This window comes from Corvus kubaryi, unplaced genomic scaffold (assembly GCF_017639235.1).
Source record: "Corvus kubaryi isolate FWS band 111438036 unplaced genomic scaffold, C.kubaryi_AGA036_p1.0 68, whole genome shotgun sequence".
In the NCBI taxonomy this organism is placed as follows: domain Eukaryota; kingdom Metazoa; phylum Chordata; class Aves; order Passeriformes; family Corvidae; genus Corvus; species Corvus kubaryi.
Window position 1 is genome coordinate 10,200,332 of NW_024582056.1, and position 20,555 is coordinate 10,220,886.

General features: G+C 41.3%; 1 protein-coding gene, 1 long non-coding RNA gene and 1 other non-coding gene across 9 annotated transcripts in view; 1 reads left to right on the forward strand and 2 right to left on the reverse strand.

Moving 5' to 3' along the window:
- Positions 1 to 10,226: 10,226 nt before the first annotated feature.
- Positions 10,227 to 14,432, reverse strand: LOC121674370. 3 transcript variants are annotated; one of them, XR_006019593.1, is made up of 3 exons: positions 14,182 to 14,432; positions 13,988 to 14,097; positions 10,227 to 10,488 (listed from the first exon to the last, which is right to left on the reverse strand). It is a non-coding gene; the product is annotated as an uncharacterized LOC121674370 (long non-coding RNA). The 3 variants fall into 3 exon arrangements; XR_006019594.1 differs by having other exon boundaries at positions 13,988 to 14,086; positions 14,182 to 14,429; XR_006019592.1 differs by lacking the exon at positions 14,182 to 14,432 and having other exon boundaries at positions 13,988 to 14,175.
- On the reverse strand, positions 10,577 to 10,645 carry LOC121674543. The gene has a single exon (XR_006019670.1). It is a non-coding gene; the product is annotated as a small nucleolar RNA SNORD123 (small nucleolar RNA).
- A 528-nt stretch (positions 14,433 to 14,960) lies between the features above and the next one.
- The window catches only part of SEMA5A (semaphorin 5A), a 318,257-nt gene continuing 312,662 nt past the window's right edge, over positions 14,961 to 20,555 (forward strand). For 3 of the 5 annotated variants that reach the window (XM_042048661.1, XM_042048664.1, XM_042048659.1), the window contains exon 1: positions 15,361 to 15,599. The gene's annotated coding sequence lies outside the window, so the exon portion shown is untranslated. Of the gene's footprint in view, positions 15,066 to 15,360; positions 15,600 to 20,555 lie in introns of those variants that run through there. The other 2 variants (XM_042048660.1, XM_042048663.1) reach the window with 2 other exon arrangements.

A 20,555-nucleotide genomic window follows, 5' to 3' on the forward strand; every position in this document is an offset into this window, starting at 1 on the left:
ATGGTATTTGACTCCCACCTGTACAGATTTTTTCTTAAATCTCTAAATAATAGGGAAGGAAATGCAGACAGCTGTGAACCCACTGTGTCTACTGGAAACAGTGACCCAGTCACACTTCCATACTCATTAATTGAATCCCTGAAAATAGGGATTATCAGAAGATAATCCAGTGCCTTGAAGGGATATTAATCCTGTTCTTCTGTTTGTTTTCATCAATATCCTGTTTTCTTCTCATTTTTGCAACTTTTTGTGTTTCTCCTTTTGTTTGTAAAGATTTATGCCTAATTTTTTCAGTGTGTTCAAAAGCCAGAGGCTTATTACACAAAGAATTTAATTAAGCTTTTCCAAAAAACAGTTATTCCTTCATCCACTATTTTTTTTATCATGACCTCTTCAATTAGTTTTCTTTATCTCAGATAGTACAGAGAGGACTTTGAAAATTGTGTTTTTATATAAATTAACTTACTCATATTATTTTCTTCATTAAAATGAAGAAAAAGATGGGGAAGTGCCAACCTATTATCTACGAGATATGGGTGTCTGAAATTTTAATATTTAGCAGACATTGGCCAAAAGCATTCTATTATGTGTTCCTTACTTGTTTTAAGTTGTGGCCAGTTACAGCTGGAACCAGAAGCTAAAAGGAGCTGCAAGCTGTGAGCTGGTCTGGCACTGTGCATTCACACTTAGTTGTTTTCACTGGTGCAGTTCTGTCATTGTACTACTTGCAGTTCCTCAATAACCTCAGCAGAGCTCCAGAAATAACCAGATTCACTGACTGACCATTGTTTAACACACTTGAATGCCAGTTGTACTTCTTGCACTTTTTCGTCAAAACATCAAACTCAAAAAGTTCTTGTCAGTATTCATCATCAGATCTTAAACTTATGGCTCAAAATGATCACTTCAAACTGAATTGACAATAATGTCTTACATTCTGATGCTGCTGGTCAAATAAATAATCCAAGCTGTAGAAAATTGTTTGGAAACCCAAACTCTCTGTGTAAAGGCAAGTTTTGTAGGTTTTTTCCAACTCCACCAAAGATCAGTAGAATACTGTTTTCATTTGTACGCATAGCATTATGTTGCATTTTGCTCAAGTGCTTGTAATACTAATTTTAGCTTTTCTGTCTGATATAATCTGATGAAAATTCATCTGTTATTCTTCATGTACTGCAAGAGGTGCTTAAGCACATACAGATGATACAGTTATTTTGGGTCTCAAAGATGAAGAACAACTAAAAATTCTGCAGAAAGACCTCAGAATGTGGAGTGAATGGATAAGAGAGGAGGTGAAATTCCATGTATGCAACTGTAATAAGGCACAGAGAAGGAAGCAACCCTTACTTCATGAGAGTGATGGATTCTGAACTTGGTGTTGTCATTCAGGAACAAGATACTGGAATTGCAATAGCTACTTTTGTGAAAACATCAACTCAGTAGTGGTCAAAATTAGTACTGGATGTTAGGAAGTAGTATAAAAGGATAGAGGTCAACCAGGATAACCTCCTATTGCTTCTATCTGAGGTTGAATACTATGCAAATCCATACATGCCTAAGCCTAAAAGGCAGTTTGCAGTTCTGATTCCTCCTGTTTAAGGACAGACAGAAAATTGAGATTCAGAGAAGTGTATGTGGTCTGGAGAGGACAAATAGGTAATGACTAATCACTTTGCTTTATGATACAATGACTAGGGAAACTAGGTGGGAAGCTGTTCAAAACAAAAGGAAGTGCACCCTTTCAAAGGACACTTCAGCTGTGGCATTCCTCAGCCTAAGATGCTGTAGATGCATCAGTGATGGAAGAAATTTTGGAAACATAGGTCTGTGAAGGACTGTACAAGTGTGCAGAGATCCTGTGTTAATAGATGCCTGTATGTCGTGAATCGCTGATGGGCAGCTGTATGTTTGCCTTGCTTAACTCTTCCTTAAGAATCTCACATGAGTGACCATCAGAGACAGGTTACTTAGGCTGGATGGACCATTGCCCTATTCCATCTCTTGCACTAAAGAATTTGAGTGCTCTGGGTGCAGGGACTATCTGAATATTGTTTGGCAAAGAATGGGTGGATTTCAGGCATAACACTGAAGAAACATTTTATTATTTGGTTGATACAGTGAAGGGCAACATAATTTTGCCTTTTCCTTTTTTCCTTACCCTTAGTTTTTTTTATCTTTCTCCTTTTCCTCATCTGCTTGCTTTGAATCTCTGCTTCTCTTTAAATTATTTTTCCTTTGTATCATGCAATCCTCCAGCACTAAAGAAAAGTAGGGCTAAAAAAAGTAAGCACCCACACTGGTGAATGTACTCTGAAGCATTTCCAGCTTTCCTTCTTTGTTCTCGGCTCTCTACTGTGGAGCTGTGCTCAGAGTCTGTGTTCTCCCAGCTATCAGACAAGATCAGGAGATGCCATAGGGTGAGATTTGTAGGGAGTTATAATTCTTGTTTAATGTTGTTCTCTCTTATTGTTATTCTATCTACAGAAGAACTTGCAGTTTATTGTATGCTTGTTCATCAGTTGTTTAGAGATCAGGTTAAAAAGTGGTTCCAGAGCAACAGCACTGTCTGAGCTCCTGGTCCAGCATTGGTGGCTGGCATGCGGGGGGGATGCTGGTGGAGTCAGCCTTGTTTGTGCTGGATCTGTTGTGCTTTCCCTGTGTTTTCAGCATTAAGATAGCAATAACAAACATTTGGAGGGATAAAAGTTTTCCTGTTTTTATCCAGACACTGGTGTAAGGCTCTTATTTCTTTCCAAGATGAAGCTTTTCTAATCAGGTCACCTTGAATTAACTAACATAAACAAGTGGGGCATTGACAAATTTTTGGAAGTGCTGTAATGCTTTCTTTTCAGTGGGTGGAATTAAGTTGTCCCATTATTAAATTTCTCTCTTTGTCTTCTTTTTTCTCTCTCTGTCTTTATCTCTTGGTTCTTTTACTTAGAGTTCGGATTGAAACGCAGGAGACGCAGGGTTGTTCCTCAGGCTCAGATGTTTATTATTTCTTATCTATGGTACAGCTGCACAGAATGTGCCTCTAAGTTAACAAGGTGGAAATGGCCCCGAGTTCTTCCTCCCAAGGTCTTTTAAAGTCCAAACTACCCAATTATGGAATTCCAACTAATTTATTTTTACTTATAATCCAGTAACTAATCATTCATGTTCTGCACTGTCGTTTTTTGAACCAATACCAGATCACCCAGGCTTGTGAAGAAGAAGGAAGAAGAAAGAAGAAGAACTAACCTACACTCAAAATCCTCCATCTTGTTACATATATATTACCGTATCCCAGAAACCTAAATTTTCTACATCTCTACATATTCCACCCAGTGACATAACAAACTTCTTTTTTAATTACACAGCAACAATCTCAGTGCTATCACATAATTTGGGAAGCTTTTCCCAAGGCCTCAGGTCATATGCAGTGTGCTTTTGAGGATCATTGCCTGTCAGCACTGAAAGACTGAAATTCTCTGAAATCAGGGTTCCAACATCCCATGACAAGCTCCATTGAAAATCCAGTATTTCTTGTTATGCTCTTACTAATCTTTTTAGAAAGTGCTTTAAGTGATATATACATAGCACAATATTTCCCCCTTCTGTATTCTAAAATAATCAAAAGGACTTTGGTAAAAGACAGGGAATATGCTTGAAATGAGACATGAGATGTTAATTTGGCCTCTACTCCTCTGCCTTGGCATTAGAATAGCAATGCATTGGCAAGTTAAAACATTCCCTTTTAGCTCCTCATGACCCAAACTAGTTTGAGCCCCCAAGCCATCAGTCTTTCTTCATCTACCCTTCCTTCCTTGAGGCCATTGCTATTGGTTTTATAACAAGCAGGGTCTGGTATCATCAAACTCAGCTGTACACATGCAGAGTGATTGCTGTGACATAACAAATTACATTTTCCACAGGCTTTAGTCATATGTATTTTCGTTTATAATGTTACCAGAAAAAAAACACTCAAAACAATCAGCAAGACTTGCTCTTCAGCACTTTCAGTTACAAGGAAGAGAGTTATAAGAAAAAGAAGAAAATAAATACCAAGAAAAGATGTATGTTTGTTAGGTAACTAATTTCTGAGAAGCAAAACATACCCTTAAGGATATTTTAATCAGATATAGTTAGACATTTCATTCCTAGGTCCTGGCAGTGTTAAGGAATTCTCAGATCTCTGTATCTGATTATAATATCTTAATATCTATGGCTTTTTTCCCCATCAGATTTGTAGAGTTTATCTGTAGCAGCCTCCACAGAAAAACACAGTGCGTAACTTTCTATCAAGCAGGACTGCCATTGATTGTTTTTTGATACAACATTAATGTCATTGGTAGATCCAAATGAAACCAGAGTCCTGTTGTGGTAACCACTGAGTAAATACACAAAGTTATAAACTTCTCTGTGGTTTCCTCAGGTATGGTATCTGTAGATGACAACACATTATCAGCAGTAACCAGTACTGTTGTGGTCTTAAATAGATAAACCCCCCCCCCCCCCCAAGAACTCTTGATGTTGCATAGTTAGGCAACACAGGATATATGTTAGTTAGCTGTATTTTTGGATGAGTGATCTGAATTTGAGAACTGAAATGAAAGCTCATTTAAAATGAAAAGACTCAATTTTGGTTTTCTTTCATGATCTCGACTAACAAATCCGAAGAGTATTTTGGCACACTCTGAGTTTTTTCCTGCTGATTTTTCAGTTGTATTTGCTATACAGAATATGCATTTGAACTTTGTTTTGTGTGTTCCTTTGTAGGGAGTTCCAAGCAGAATGTAATTGATTCAGGTTTAAAGGATAGTTTTTCATGCTGTGTCACTTTTAAGACTTGCAGTGTACTGCAATATGCCACTAAATTCAGCAGGAACTTTTAGCTTTATTTATTTATACTATCTATTAGTTTTCCTCTAATTGCAAATCCCACTGGTGTGCAAGAGAATTGTAGGCACTTCATTTCCTTAAAAGGCTCTTGGTTGTATCAACCCAGAAATGACACAACCCATTCGTGCTCCCACTAAAGTCAGAAAAAAAAAAAATCTTTGCCAAGGATTCACTGTTGACCAAAACTTCAAAATGCTTACTGGTGTTCTTACTGCTGCTAGTGAAGAAGAACAACCCTGTTTAATCAGCCAAGTGGGAGGCTTTGCCTGACAATCTGCTGTAAAGTATATCTAGGGCATTCCTGATGGCAGCTCCATGTCTGCTAACCCTGGCAACATCAACCATTAAGTGTTGAGTAGAAGTGTTTGAAAATTAATTTCCTCAAACATTGTGAAATAAAATTATAAAACAGTAGTATTCTGTCCATTCACATTGCTTTTGATCACAGCAGCAGAATGAAAGCATTTAAGACCATGAAGAGTTTTTCCAGTTCATACAGTTTTTCCCTCAAATGATAGAACATCTCTCCAGTTCCCTCTCTAAAACAAAAGAAGTAACAATGTGAATAGTTTAGAAAAATGCAGACAAAATCTGAGTACCTAAACAAGTAAAAAGGCAATAAAATCGATTATCCCATATGTCTATTGGAGCTGGTCTGTGCTTATTTTCTCCAAAGAGGCCAGAGGACATGGTGGAAGCAGCAAGATCATGAGGGGTGGAGGAACACAGTTCACACCTTTTCCAGAATATCGAAAGCAGGAGGACCTCAGGGTGTCACCATTCAGTCATATGAGACAGCCTAGGGAAAACAGTCATCACTTATCTTTTCACAGAGCTTCTTGCTTCCACGTGCAGCTGCTGTGGCGCTGCATTTGCTTTTGTCTCATGGAGAAATTACTATGTAAAACACTCCCAGAACCTGATGATAATGAATGTGTCACTTTCTTTTTCTTTTGTTACATGATTTATCATGCTATCACCAGAAACTGCCAACTGTCTACATGTTGAGTGACTGGTTGCTATTCTCCCATGCATACATACTTCAGAAGAACATGTCTCTTCCTTTGTGCTAGTTATCTACTTTTACTCAAAATGAATGGCTTTGGGGAGACTCTCTCAGGAAAGTCCTTAATTTTTGAATGAGTTTTTATCTCCTGGTCAAAGTTGCTGTGTCTTTGGGACATAATACATAGCCTATTTTTGTGAAAAGTCAAGGATGTTGGCAGGCATGGAGGCTTTGGGTTGCAGCTGGATGAATGTTTTTTTCCTCCTTTTTTTTCTTGGGATAATTCAAGTATTTTTTCCATTTTTCAACTGCGTCCTATTAATGCCTTCATTTTGATAGTACAAGGAAGTGATTATTACAATAAAGAAGATAGCATTACCCATGTAGCGCCTGTGTAGTTTGTCCTTTACTCACTCTTGTCTTTTTAATTAGAATCTCTATCCCCTGCTGACAAACCCAATTGAAATCTGACATTTTTATGCTCATTATTTCATTAACAGTTTTGTCATGCTACAACTATTTTTAAAATGTTAGCCTTTAAATTCTTTGTAAACATATGGCTGATGGAAGAACAAACAGTGAACGGCCATGTTTTGTTTATGTAGTGCACCAGCGCACACACCAATGCCCCCCACAAGCCCTCCACTTCTGTTCTGGATTGAGAATGTCCACTAGAGAAAAGAGGCACTTTGAGGTGTGTGGACATTAGAGCCTTGGTCTTCTTTTGGTATCTTCTGGTACTATTTAAAGCATGATTTAAAAGGCTAACATGGGTTTAGGTCTCCTTCCTCTCAGCTTGTGTCATTAATGAACCTCCATGTCTGAATAGGTAGTGAAACCCCTTAGAAATTGAGTTGGAGCTTGGCTTAAATGCAAAAAAAAGTGGCTTTTTTTCTTCAACAGCATGTCTGCACATCCCTCCTCCTGCTTGAGTGTTCTGCAATGAGGCTTATTTATGAAAATTCAGGTTTCAAAAATCAAGTTCTGGCTTCCTAGAGCTGACTCAGGCTAGGTCTTCCCTCCTGAAACAAATTCTCTTACAAGTTTTCAGTGTGTCCAACCAAATAATTATTATGCAGTATTTTTAATAAAGCAGTTTTTATTATGCAAAATATAAAGAAAAAATAAAAATATTTTGAACATGATACTTCTGATTTAAATAATTTCAATAACTACAACGCTTTCAGGCTATGGAAAGGAATAAGAGGGCAACAAATTTAATAACTGAACTTATACTATACAGAATGCTAATTATTGCTAAGGGCAATAAGTCAAGCACTCAAATGTTAGGTAGTAATAGTGGGTGATTTGATCCTGGATAGACACTGGGTAGCCACCAAAGCCATTCTGTCACTCCCCTCCTCAAGTGGGCACGGGAGAAAAAATATAATGAAGGGCTCATGGGTTGAGATAAGGACATAAGGAGAGATCACTCGCTCATTGCTGTCACAGCTGAAACACAGGCAACACAACTTTGGGAAATTAACTGAACTTATTATTTATTACTTATTACTTATTTTTACCAAGCAAAATAAGAGTATGGTAATGAGAAGTAAAATAAACCCTAAAAACACCTTCCACCCACCACTCCCTCCTTCCTGGGCTTAACTTTATTCCCGATTTTATACCTCAGCCCCAGTGGTGCATGACGATGGGGAAAGGGGGTGACAGACAGTTCACGACATGTTGTTTCTCCTGCCACTTTCTCCACAGGGAGATGAGTCCTTCCCCTGCTCCAGTGTGGGGAGACAGTCCTCCATGGACTTGTCATATATGAGTCCTTCCCATAGGCTGCAGTTCTTCACAAACTGCTCCAGTGTGAGTCCCTTCCATGTGATGCACTCCTGTAGGATCTGGCTGCTCCAGCGTGACCCATCTGGGGTCACAAGTCCTGTCAAAAAACCTGTTCCAGTGTGGCTCTCTCTCTGCATGGGGCCACAGGTCCTGCCTGCAGCAAGAAGCATGGGCTTCCCATGGGGTTACAGCCTCCTTTGGACATCCCCCTGCTCTGGCATGGAGCCCTCCAGGGTCTGCAGGGGGATCTCTGCTCCCCTGTGAGCCTTTATGAGCTGCAGGTGGATCTCTACTCCCCTGTGGACCTCCATGGGCTTCAGGAGAATCTCAGCTCCAGCACCTGGAGCATCTCCTTTCTCTCCTTCCTCACCCACCTTGGTGTCTGCAGGGCTGTTGCTCTCATACATCCTCACTCCTCTTTTCTGTGGCCACAATTACTTCTGTGCAACAACTTTTTTTTTCCTTCTTAAATATTACATCCCAGAGATGCTACCACCATTGCTGCTGGCCTCAGCCCTGGCCAGTGGTGTGTCTATCTTAGAGCCAGCCGGCATTGGCTCTGTTGGACATGGGGGAAGCTTCTAGCAGCTTCTCACAGAAGCCACCCATGTAGCCCCTCCACTACCAGAATCTTGCCATGAAAACCCAATACAACTAAAATTAGTATCACCAAGTGATCCTATTTCCATTTTCCTGCAGTGCTACTTCCAATTTTTGTTCATTATGGAATATAACCTTGCTTATACCCTGAACTGACAATGTCACAATGCAAGCTGATTTATTTATATATATATAAGAATGGAAAAAACAACTCATAGTAGAAAACAGCTGTGCACTTTTAAATGGTCTGCCTGCAATAAATGGATATGCTTTACTTTTCCAGCAAGGCTCACAGCTGTTTGGGAAATGGTGGGATCTCTGGTTTGGGGATCACTATGGGACAGAGCACAGAATGAAGGCTAAAAGTTTGACAGCAGAGAGTTCAGCTCAACCCAGATTCTTGACAGATTTTTGGTAGTGCTCATAGGCAATTTTTGAAACACATTAAAAAAATGACACTTGCTAAATTCACAAGTGATAACCAAGATGCACAAAAACTTTGCAGAACTGCGGGCTGGGCTTCCTTTCAAATTGAGAAAGACATAGGTACCTCCTTATACTCTCATTGCTCTAGTCATTAGACTAGACATTAAACTAACAACAAAACAGAAGACCAGACTGTGAGGAGGGGGCTTTAGCGTCTGAGTAAAATCATCAAAGTAACTAAATTCAGTAGGGTTTGCAGAGTGTGTGTGTTTGTGCGTGTGTGCTGGTTATTTGTTTTTATTTCTCAGTAACAAACACTCACTAGTTTTAATTTATTTTCTCTTTTCTCTTTCCCTACTACTGCTTCTATAGCCCCTCTCAAGTTGTTAAGCTTTTTGCTTTATAACAATTCCAGATTACAAAGACTGGCTGTAAACAACACCATCTAGTTCCTTCTGAGCAGGCAACTGAATACAGTGTAGGAGCAACGGAGGAAAAAATCACTTGAACTGGACTTGTAACTGTTATCGCTGCTATCAATGATCTGATAGGAAGTGCATGGCTGGAAAAATGGAAAAATGCTTCCAATATGTCACAAATCTTGTTAAGCTGCTGACTCCCTTTCTACAAAACCCCTCTTGACAAGTACATCTGCCTTATTGTGTTCACTGTCAGTCTTGGAGAGTGAGAAGGCAGAGAGCATCTTGGTTACATAAATATGCTGTCTGTGCCTAACTAAAGGGGCAGAGGAACTAAATCTCATTAAAGACAATCAAACACTGTATAAGAAAACCCATTACTGGTTAGTCTTTTTTTTGTTAATTTCTATTTAATTTAGGTGCAATTTTTAGTGGACTTACGGTATGCTCAAAGCAAAGCAAGAAGGTTCATACATAGGTCTGCACTAATTTAGATAATCACTTTTTAAAAGTGACTTAGATGTTGGCCTACTTCGAGAATTCAGTATTAAATTCTTGTGCATGGATAACCACCACCATTTGGTAAGCTTGTTTGAGGGCTCCTAGTGCTAGATCAATGCCACAGAAATGTTGTCCAAGTTATGAGGAATTCACAGCTGGTTAAAATTCCTTTTAGAAATTGTGATGGTCTAATTCTATGAAAGCAGGAGTTATGCCAAGTATCCTCTCTATCCAATCATCTCCAAAAAGGCCAGCACAAAACTGAAGTCTAGATGAGCTCTATATCCTGCATTTTAGACCTCTTGGCAGTGATAAAGTCATATACATATATATGTGTGTGTGTGTGTGTTTGTGTGTGCTCTCTACCTAAATTCCACTTGTTCTGCTGGGTGATGTAGTAACACAGGAATTCAATATTAATGATTAGGGACAAGCAGACAGAGAGGAGCAACTAATGGATTGCTAATATATATCCTGGCTTAGTTTGAAGAGGTGTCTTGGGGCTGATATAAAAAAAAAAAAAAAAAGAAAACTTAAATTAAAATTTAAGCCTGTAAAAGAAAGTTGTGTAAGGCAGCAGAATATATTACCATCCAAAGTAGAGGGAAAAAACCCAAATATTTTTATTACGTATCAATTTAAAAATCTGTGAATCTTGATTCAAATTTAATAGCCCTTATGTCTTAGGTTTGTAACTTTACATCATTTCAGTCTAAATTCTGGTCTATGTAATAGACCAGAGTTATTAATATTTACTATTATTTCTACTCCTCCAACTTTATGACTGGATTTCTCCAAGGCATTCTTCATTTTCACTCCTATCTTCCTCTTCAGTTTGAAAGTATCCGTTCAGGGAATTGGCTGAAAGATAGAAAAACAGACACATAAAAATTGTTTGACTGACGGTAATATTTTATTGATATTCTTTTTTTCCTGGAGGAGATATGAAGGTGAATCAGGAAATGGATGGCATTTTCAGATCATATGAATCAGTACCCGAGAGCTCATCATTTTCACCAAATATCTAACTACTTTTAGGGACTTTAAGTTAGATAGCCCTTATTTAGAACTTACATAATAACTTCTTTAACCGCCTTATCTGTCAGAGACTTTAATGGAAAGAAAGCAGCAATTACTAAAAATCAGCTCACAGATTTATAAATACAAGTGCACATATATTTTTGTTATCTAGCTTTGCTGAAAATATCTTACGCATTCATAAAAATAAACCATTTTGTTTATAAAGAGCCTTAATAATAGAAATGCCATGAGAAATATTATTTTGTTGTCTTTTGATCACAAATATAAACTCATCAGAAGAACGTATAGATCTCAAAAGCCAAGTTTTAGGCTCTCACCTAGCTTTCCTTAATTCATAGATATTATGGAGAACAGTCAGTTTAACCTTCAAATACAGCGCATAACACAAGACAGTAATTTAATGGAAAACAGCAAAGTTTGTAACTATTGGCATTTTTTCCCCTATGATTTAAATCAAGTATTGCAATGGTGTCTTTTGCTAAGACAATTAAAATTATGCTCAGTCTGGCCTTGCCCTTTGTCTGCTACTGGGCACACAGCTACAGCCTTTCCTGGCCTGCTTTTTAACAGTGTCCTTCCCTACCAGACCCATCTGAGGACAAGGATGGCAAACTTAAATCCTCTGGGTCATCTTCTTCCCTGGGACGAAGACGTCGTTCCTATTTTTACACATAACAATATCACAGGTGCCTGGTATTTAAATATGGCAGACTCATGGTGATCCAGCCTTGGAAGATGATGCTGCTCAATGCAGGTGGGAATGCTAAGGGCTCGCTCAACTCAAATGAAGCAGGGCAAATACTTTCCTGAATCTCAGTGGAAAAGAAGGAGAAACAGTAATGTAGATCTGATGATTAGGTATTTCAACAGTGTCATGTAAGTCAGGTGAATTCAAGACACCAGACTGCACAAACTCTCTGTTCTTTAGCATTGGTTCAGGAAAGGCAGCTTGTTTGTATGCACCATCCTCCTGCCTGGTCTGCTCTGGAAAGGCTTTGGCCACCAGTAGGGTTTCTCCTAAGTAATAAATGATGTGGTTAAAAAACACAAAAGTAGGCAATTAACTGTGAGACTTCAAAGTTTTCCTCTGCCTGTTTCTCATGAATTAAACAAAAAATGACTAATGTTTTCAATGGTCTGGAAAAAGCAACATGCAGTGGTAATAAAGACTTTGAACTCTGTGATTGTGAAGCAAGGAAAGTCCTTTCCCTATGATGGAAGCATAACTCAGGGCTCAGTTTTACTGAAGCTAACACCTTCTTCCTTTTCTTTTTTTTTTTTTTTTTCTTTTTAACCCAACTTAAACTTTCAATTTACTGGATCTGACTTTGTTTTTCTAAATGGTGAGAGATGCTTACTATTCAAGATTCTTCGATGGGTAATGTGAAGACAGGCCTTCCCTTACACTGTGACTTTCCCACCTAAACAGATGGAAATCCACCCCCTTCCCTGCTTTCTAACACTCCTTATATCCTGCCACCACGGGAATGAGCTGAAATCTGGCTTTCCACCAAACTGGCCAAAAGCCTGAAGGTGCTGTGCAGCCTTTCCTCTTCCAACTGCAGTACCTTTACTGCTTCCACATGCTGCCATCCCTTAATATGCTGGGCTCTATTTTGTTGGAAGGAGAGATCAAAAATTACTATCAGTGAGAAATACAATGTCAGGAAAATACAAGGCAGAGGAGGAGGATGAGCTCCATACTGGAAGAAAAGTTGGATGGGATGGACTTGGTCTTCTGAGAGGTTTCTTTTTTTTCCCCTTCCTTAAAACAGACAACAGAGCTTCTCTTGCTGCTTTCTCCCTTGCCTTTAGCATAATATTCCTAGATTATATTAGAATATCTTAAATTATTTTGGATATAGTAACACACTGAGGCTTAGCCTAGGATTGAGACACCACTGTGCAACTTGTGAAGAAACAAAAAAACCTCAGCACCTACTTGCAAGGGTACATCTGGGGATTGCATCGTCTAAAATGGCTAGGCTCACTCACTCAACTCATCTGGTTTAACTCTATCATTTAGACACAGCACAGAGTTACATGTAAGATTAAAAATGTTACATTTTGTACCTTTATTTCAAACATGGTTAATCTCACAGGCATTTTCAGACATCTTTGCCCTTGAGCTTCTCAAATAAAATTAAATAAAATTAAGCATTGACATCATTACTGTTCTTCCATGAAACTAGTATTGAGCTATGAAGTGCATGACTTAAAAGCTCTGGGGCTGATATAGAGTCAATATGATTCCAGTGGAATTTTTCTTAGAATGCACTGTATGCCATTAACACAGTATGACATAAAGATATAAAAGTGGTGAGTTTTGATAGGTTTTTTTGCTGGCAGTTGGTTTTGGATACTCAGTGCTTACTTTTCACAGATAAAGTAAGGATGTTTTATTTTTTTCACACAGCACTTGGAAAAATAAATATATCTCCTCTTTAAAAAGAAACTCTAAATGTATTGCACTAGGTGGAGATACATAAAAAGTGTGGAACTTGTTGATGTGAAGAAATATGTCTTAATAATACTCCAAAGAAGTTAACAGATACGTGAATCATCTTATATCTGCACTTACTTTGATGGCAACTTTTAGATGTAAAATGAATTCTTATATTTCTATACAAGTATTTTCTGTATCGGAAGGAAATCACATGAGAAAGTGACCCCAGGCATTACAGTAACTACAGTAGTGGCTTATCAAACTTATTGTTATAAATAAGGAAACATCCTTGACTGTCAGGGTTACATGACTATGAAAAAAAAAAAAAAAAGTTTGGCCTTTAGTATTTGGGTTGTTTTTTTTAATACCAACAAGTAATCAGAAGGAATGTTCCAAATCCCAGGACTTCATTTTTAACGATAATTTCAAACTTTTGTTAATGTTTCTACTTGAACAAGTTTCTTTTATATTCTAGCCAAAGTAAAATTCTCCCTTGAGCTGGAAGTTTAAAGCAATTTGGATTTGCAGCATTTGGCTTGCTGATAAGTTTTGATGCTAGTTGTTTTAATTAGCTAATTTTTATACGATTACTCTAGCAAGGATCAATTCCATGGTTTTATTTGTTTTAATAAACTCTTACTGCTTTTAGTCTTCTAAATGGAGTTCTTGCTGCGAACAACAGAAGTCAGTTTCTGTCGCAGCTTGTAGTAGAAACGCGCAAATGCTGTCATGAAAGAAAAACACAACTCCGATGGAATTAATTACAATGCACACACGAACAAAAATAACCTCCTGGTTTAATACAGGTGAGCTGACAAAACACAAAGGCATGCGCCGAAATCCCGGTGAGCGCGAAAATGCGAACGCACGTACCTGGGGGAGATGCCTGCGCGCCCCGGCTGCAGCCCCGCACTGCCACGTCTTACTGTCCCACGCACGCCCCGGGACCTTTAGACAGGACTCTCCCAGGGCCTGGAAATGAGCTTTTGGGGCTGACACGTCGATCGTGCCATGGGGGGAGGGAGGGGACTGGAGGGGGCGGAGAGGGATTCGCCGGAGGCTCTTACGTGGCGGCAGAAATGTCAGCGCCGGGTCCCCTGCGCAGCGGGGCCGGGGTTGCTGCTGCGGGGCTCCTGTTACCTACGTGGTTCCACGCCGGCCCCCGCAGACGCGGGGCCGGAACATTGGGGCTGACTGACTGACTGACTGACTGCGGCATGGCGTGTGAGGGGTGAGGAGACCCGGCAGGCGCGCAGCTTGGGAGCTCCCGTGGCGATCCCGTGCCCCTTCCATCCCGGGGCAGTCGCTGGCGCCCGGCTCTCCTTCGCCTCCTCTATGTGCTGCTCCCCGCTTTTGGTACATTCCCCTGGCCCCGGAGCCCCGGGCAGCGGCGGCGCTGCCCGTGTCCCACCGCCTCCCCTCCCTCCTGCTGTCGCTTGCTGCAGCTCGCCGGGATTTGTTGTGCTTAGTTGTACTGGCGCTGGGGCGCCCCTGCTCAGATCTGATGGTAAAGGAGCAGCCTCAGGTCATGTTTTTGTGAGCTGCGGTGATTAAGGAATAAAAGGAAATAAAAAACCCAAACCCCAAGGACAAATATCTCAACCAGTTGCAACTTCTCAGCTGGCCCGGAGGGGGGAGCGCGGGGGAGGGCAAGGAGTAATGCGGGATCGCCCCAGCCCGGGGCAGCGCTGGCTGCGGGACGAGCCGAGCCGCGCACCGCATCGCCGGGGCCGGGCGGCCGTGGCTGCTCCGCCCCCGCGGCGGGGCGCTGGGTCCGGCCGCCGGGCGAGGCGCGCAGCTGCCGCGCCGCAAACTTGGTGGGAGCGAGCGGAGCCCGGGCGGCTCGGCGGGGCTGCGGCCATGGTGGCGTGAGGCGGCAGCGGGCATCAGCGCGGCGGCGGAGCCCCCGCCCGCCCGCTCGCCCGCGGCAAGCAGCCCACGGCGCCTCCAGGTAACCCCTGCCGGCCCCTCTCCCCTCCTCGCCGGGCTCGGGCTGCGGGCGGCGGCGCTTTCGGAGCGCCGCGGGCACTGCGCGTTCCCGGGCGCCCTGTCCGTGACCGGGGACGCCTCGCTGGGCGCCGCGGGGCTTCGCCCCTGTGTCCGCCGGGCGCTCCGGGGGGCTCGGAGGCCGGGAGGGCTGGGGTCCGGGTGGGCGCGGCGGCAGGGTGCCGGCAGGGGGAGCCGGCAGCGCGGCGGAGCGCAGCGGCCGCCGGGCACTGGTGCCGGGGAGCGCTGCCGGCGCTCGGAGCCCGTCTCGGGCATTGCCCGGCCCCACCCCCGAAAGTCCACCGAGCCTTTCAGAGCGGGCGGCCGTTCTCCCCGAAGACGGTGCTGTTTGCTCGGGACCAGAAAAACAGACGGGCAGGCTGCCGCATCTCCAGCGGGGCTGGAACCCGGACCGCGGGTGCTCCGCGCAGCGGGACCCCCGCGCCGCTCTTGCCCTCGGTCGCGCCCGCCGGAGCGTGTTCTCGCCCAGGAGAGTGAGGTGCGTTGCTGTCGCTGAGCCCCGGCTGCGGAGAGGCAGCCGCTGGCTCCGGAACGTTTCGGAGGGGTTTTATCGCACTTCAGCAAGTGAAGTTTGCTCAGGCTCATCTGGTGAGAGAAGTGGCGTGGAAGGCACCGGCAGTTGTGTGAGAAACGTGGGTTTTCAGTGTGATGTTTGCGTAATATGATTTGAATCCCCTGTCTTCTTTATTCTCGCTGTTGTTTAACTGGACTGCCTTCGGTCTGTGGCGTGACTGTATTTCGGCACTTTCTGAATTGGGGAGTTTGAGTTTACCATTCTACAACGATGCAGATGGAAACACCTCAGTCCGTTGTATACATCTATCATTCTGTGAGGTTTGCTTACAGATAAATGACAACTGTTAGGGTTTGTTTTATCATTCCAGATGCTGAGTGTACATTGTAGACTGACACAACGATAATCTGCCCGGGATTATTCCTGGGGGGCAGCTGGAGTGGGGGGAGCTGTCAGTGCATCTGTTCCTTCAGCAAACCAGGCTATTGGCAGGAGCAGTCTGTGCATGCAGGCACACGCAGCCTTGTGAAGATGGTTAGAATTTGCAAGATTATAGCTGAGAAAAACATCCTAAAACTAAAACATGTTGTTAAAGTTATAGTGATAGCATGTTCCGGGAGCCCTAAGGTAGTGTGTCTGAAGATCCTACTTTCTGAAAGCTGACAAACCACCCTTGGTTTGAATTTTGGTGTAAAAGGCTGATGTGATGCTAGCCCAGCTAGAGTGCTGTAAAGTAGATTTTTTTTCATAGTGGAAATTGCAATCAAATCTTACTTCTAGCTGTTTGAGCATCTCCTGGTTGTTATTATATAAGGCTGACTCAGTTCAGTAAAGTTTGACTTAGAATTGTTGAACTTGGTGATGTCATATATATAACACATACTCAATCAAAAGTGTATTGCTGCCTTGAAAGGCTTGCATGGCCTTGGGTACTTTGCTTAGTCTAGAGAAAGGTTTTGGTAGATTTCTGGATTTTGTGCTGTGTTCCCACCTTCCTCTCCAGCAGGTACCAATAATATAACTTTATTACGTTTACTAATGAATTCATCTCATTTTCTTATTTTAATGCTGAACAGCTGCGAGGAGTCCTGCTGAGAGCTAAGGTTTTGCTCTGGAGTGTGGCAGTTTACTTCTCTGTTCGAGAGGTTGTTTTGAACTAAGTAGTGTAAACACTGGCTTCTGAGTTGTACTGCTTATTTCTTGGGATGTTGTAACAGATTTGTTTTGGTTGACAAAGCTGAGGGCATTAATATCTGAAGTGTCTAATTTCTTTTAATCTTTAACTAGTGCTGTTTTCATAAAATACTTACAGGTAGTAGGAGTGCCTGTGCACTTTGTAATGATCCATAAACATGGTTGTAGCATGTTTGTTGCACTCATTTCCTGTTGGGCAGAGATGCAGAGGGTGGTAACTGTGTATCTCTGCTGTTTTCGGAAGAAAGAGTTGCGTGGTCGTTTGTTTTTAACTTTCTTCTCCTCCAGCTACTTAGGGAAACCACGTGGATTCTGACTTCTGTTGATATAGTCTTGCACAGACGCAGGATTTTCAATGAATGAAGTTCATTACTTTTCAGGGAGTAACTGTACACTACCATCTATAAACTGCAGAAATACAACATAAGCCTCCTGCAAATTTTGGCTTTTGTGTTAGAGGTTGCATGCAGGAATTCAGCCAAGGGGAGCAACTGAGCTCCTGGAGGCGAGCAGGAGCAGAGAGACCCATTTCTGCCCTCTGGGCTGTAACAGTTTTATCAGCAGTGTTGGCTGGGTCTGATTTCTGTGCTGTAGGACACGTAAGTGGATAGCTGATAGTACTATCAGTGGATAGTAGGTGTGTACTACCAGTACTATCTGTTGATAGTGGGGAGGAGGGTGTGTGAAATCCGACACTGTGCTACTTCATGTAAAGCAGTATCTAGTAATTGGTTAATATGTTGTGATGATGGACTTCTGAATAGCAGTGAAATACGATTTAGCTTTAGATTTAACATCTGGTTTATAAAATTTTGATATGCTCTTGATGTTTGGTAATGTGTGTTCTGAAGTTACTATGGCTCCTGAGATGAATTGCTATTGCTGTGGCCATAATTATAGGAAGTGGCACTGAGGAGCTTCTCCTTTTCTGTAACATCATTTTATGGAAATGTTTAATGGGCATTCTTGTCAATGCAGAGTTCTCCAAATTATTGTTAATCCGTCTGTTTCTCTTTATTATCATCCTTTTATGCTCTTTGGCATGAGTATACATTCCTATTTGGAAACAGTGTTAAGTTACGGCCTAAATGTTCCTTCTCTCCTAATGAGTTTTGCAAAGCTGTAGCTGATTCAAAAGAATGAGTTGTTGGGGTTTTTTGGTTTGTTTTGTTTTGTTTTTGTCAAACACTATAAACGTTTCTCAAACTGACCCTTTTGAGGTATGTTTGCCAACTATTGGCGGTAGGCTGGATTTAATTTCCAGGCTGCAGCATTGCAGCTGTGACCCGTGAAAGGCAGGTGGCACTCTGCTCTCTGCAGTTCTTACAGACACCTGGGGAACGCCACAGCCCGAGCTGTGCATTTCAGGTACGGTTTGCGTTAAATCTGTTGTTGCTGAAACGGCAAATTGTTTGTTTTTGTTTTTTTTTTTTTTTTTAAAAAAAAGGCTGGGGCTTTTATTTTAGTTTTCTTTGTAAATTTGTCCTATGATATATTTAAGAAATTTTCCAGTTTGCATCCAACTATAGCACATTTGCTTAACATTTGTCAGGAAGGTAGCAAATATAAACCAAGTTAATGATCCCCAAACTGCAGTCTAATTAGTGTCCTCTTGATTTTTTTTGCTAGAATGTATATTACAAGCTATGAAGCACTTAAATCTTGTCATTTGGTGGATTTGTTCATGCATCTATTCTCAAATTTATGTTTTCCCTTGGGTACTTTGATGCAATCCAATTGTCTGCTGTGTAGTATCAACTCTTTATCTCCATACATAAATATATTAATAAAATCAATCTCCATTTGGGGAGACTGATTTTGGAAGAAATTTCCTGGTGTCCGAGTATATATTAGAAAGTCAGGCAACTCACAAAAAAGCTGATGTTTGTCAGTGATAGTAGCAGAAAACTGGGGTTGATACACAGTCTGCACCGAGGCCTTTGCAGTGAAACTCTTGAGTTTAACTCAACTGTTGAAACTTATCTTTTCAAATATTATCTTTTCTTTGCCAACAGTTTGAATGACTTGTTCAGAAAGTTTAAATGCTGTGTAGCATGTCAGCTGCGCTATCATTTCCAGACTTATCTCCAATTTGCTTATCTGTGTTATGAAATTTCTTGCGTGACAGCCAGATAACACAGCTTTTCATTCCTTTTCCATTTTTTAAAAAATCAGGATATATCCCTCCACTCCATTATACCTTATAATTGTTGGATCTTAATTTCTGACAGAACTGGTCAATCTTTTCATGGTTACCAACCTCAGTGATGGAGATTAATTTCGTTTAGGGCACGTTGATTGAGCAGCTCTGAATCTTTGGCGTATGATATTTTGATTTTTTAATCCCTTGCTACATTAATAGCAACATGCATCCATTCAGCAGTATTTTTTTGGTTTAGGAGAAGTCTCAGAGAAATTATAACTTAGAAAATGCTGAAATGCAGCCTGTTACTCTCCTCTCTCTGTGTAATACTGGGATACATTATTAGACATTACTAAATACATGTGATGAATGAATTAGAGAACATGTGATGGCTGCAGGATTGGCTTATAATGTGAATTGGGTGGGCTGAAAAAATGGGCCACAAAAAATTGTGAGATCTTCCCATTTCTTTTCTCCACCTCTCTCCAAATTTCAAAATTGAGCTGCTATCTTTGGTGCTGTTGTCCTTCTCTGAATTGCTAGTCTAGTTGGACACCCAGAATGCTATTGAAATGTGGTTTCTGGTTCGACCTAGGTTTAACTGGGAATCAGGAGTGCTTAATATAAAATTAACTGTAAGGCCTCTGTAGCTAGGGGGAGAATATTTTAATAATTTTGGGCCCTGTCTTCTGACCCACAGTAATCTTACTGCTGAATCAGTCATTTCTAGTACTGGTGAACTCCACAGACAAAGGCATGTGAATGAGTACTTGTTTGTAATTTTAAAAACTATTAGGCAGTTGTTCTTCACTGTAGTTTCTTCAACATAAAGTCACTTCAGAAATTCCTGTTGCCTTTTTCTTTTACTGTCTGTACATGTTTTTTCACCATCTGTGTCATTTCAGTGACCTGCTTTCACTGGAAGCCCACTAACATTTGCATTGCCAAACCCCCTAGTTATGAAGGACACCCTGGGAGCATGGCTGAAATGACCTTGTTGTGGGAGAAAATGTGTGGGATGAAATGTTAATGTTGACCCTGTCTGATAGTGACATCACCAAGTACTTGAGGAAGAACTCCTGGCCATGCCAGTTATAGGTCATGTGTATTGCTTTGTGTCTCTCAAAATCTGGCAGAGTTTTAGGGTTTATTTACTAAGTCATAGTCAAAGCTGAAGAATGTGAAAAGAGATTATCCACAGTCATTGGGCTGTTACATTACTTGAGTTCAGTTGCTGATGGTCTCTTCTCTTGATGGTCTCACTTGCTTTCTTATTCTGAACTTGCAATAGGGATAGATGGTTGTTTTCTTAGTTTTTGTCATATAAACTGCGTGTGTGTATTCCAAATTTTGGCTGCTTCTCATGCTCCAGTGCATGCTTTTCCTTGTTGCTTTTTAAACCTAAGCAATGATACTGAAATGTCTAGGAGACAGTACGAGCACAAAATTGCTACTAGTGTCTGATGTTATATTACCCAGTGTTGCACAATGGGACTCCTAGCTTAGTCAAAAGATGGGATTTCAGCTTTGGACAGTTTTCTGATAGTTCCCTTCAAGGCAGATCAACCTGAGGTAGGCCAAGA